Source organism: Prionailurus viverrinus, unplaced genomic scaffold (assembly GCF_022837055.1).
Source record: "Prionailurus viverrinus isolate Anna unplaced genomic scaffold, UM_Priviv_1.0 scaffold_59, whole genome shotgun sequence".
In the NCBI taxonomy this organism is placed as follows: Eukaryota; Metazoa; Chordata; class Mammalia; order Carnivora; family Felidae; genus Prionailurus; species Prionailurus viverrinus.
The window spans coordinates 324,916-326,501 of NW_025927621.1; positions in this window are offsets into that span (position 1 = coordinate 324,916).

Genomic DNA, 1,586 nt, shown 5'->3' on the forward strand with positions numbered 1-1,586 from the left:
ACACGTCGAAAAGCCCCTGGTCGAGGAGGCCTCCGGAATCCTCTCGGGAGCTGCAGCAGGGCCTGGGAAACGACATGGTGAGATTCCAGGTTCCTTGCCGAGTCAGCCTGCACCGCTTCTGTTCCCTAGGCGCGGATGCTGTCCGACCTTCGAATTGGGTCCCCATGAGGAGAGAGCCGTCGCTAGGGTTAGGGTTCTGTCCAAAGGCGTCGCCAGGGCTGAAGCGACTCCGGTCTCGTGATCTCCCTCGAGGGCTGAAGTGAGGGCCCATGATAGAAGGCGGATCAAATGCAGGATAAGGGAACGAGGCAGGCTTACGTTTCGGTGGAGGGTAACGGTTCGGGGTAGGGTTAGGGTTAGGTTTAGGTCCCAGGAGGTTCCAGGCGCCGAACCCACAGCAGGGCAGTGGTCTCCCCGAAGGGCTGAGTTGAGGGCACAAGGGACGGTGCCTGTCAGAGTCCCTCTTTGGCTGTGAAGGCCTCACACGTGGATAAGCCCCTGGTCGAGGAGGCCTCCGGAATCCTCTCTGGAGCTGCAGCCGGGCCTGGGAAATGACATGGTGAGATTCCAAGTTCCATGCCGAATCAGCCTGCACCGCTTCTAGACCCCAGGCGCGTGATGCTGTTCGACCTTGGAATTGGGTCCCCATGAGGAGAGAGCCTTAGCTAGGGTTAGGGTTCGGTCCAGGTACATTGCCAGGGCCGAAGCGACTCTGGTCTCGTGATCTCCCTCGAGGGCTTAAGTGAGGGCCCATGCCAGAAGGCGGCTCAAATGCAGGATAAGGGAACGAGGCAGGCTTAGGTTTCAGTGGAGGGTAAAGTTTCGGGGTAGGGTTAGGGTTAGGGTTAGGTCCCAGGAGGTTCCAGGCGCCGAAACCACAGCAGGGCAGTGGTCTCCCCGAAGGGCTGAGTGGAGGGCACAAGGGACGGTGCCGGTCAGGGTCCCTTTTTGGCTGCCAAGACCACACACGACGATAAGCCCCTGGTCGAGGAGGTTTCCGGAATCCTCTCGGGAGCTGCAGCCGGGCCTGGGAAACGACATGGTGAGATTCCAAGTTCCATGCCGAGTCAGCCTGCACCGCTTCTGGACCCCAGGCACGTGATGCTGTCCGACCTTGGAATAGGGTCCCCATGAGGAGAGAGCCTTAGCTAGTGTTAGGATCGGTCCAGGGACGTCGCCAGGGCCGAGGCGACTCCGGTCTCGTGATCTCCCTCGAGGGCTGAAGTGAGGGCCCATGCCAGGAGGCGGCTCAAATGCAGGATAAGGGAACGAGGCAGGCTTTGGTTTCAGTGGAGGGTAACGGTTCGGGGAAGGGTTAGGGTTAGGGTTAGGTCCCAAGGGGTTCCAGACGCCGAACTCACAGCAGGGCAGTGTTCTTCCCCAAGGGCTTAGTTGCGGGCACAAATGACGGTGCCGGTCAGGATCCCTCGTTGGCTGCCAAGGCCACACACGTCGATAAACCCCTGGTCGAGGAAGCCTCCGGAATCCTCTCGGGAGCTGCAACCGGGCCTGGGAAACGACATGGTGAGCTTCCAGGTTCCTTGACGAGTCAGCCTGCACCGCTTCTGGACACCAGGCGCGTGATG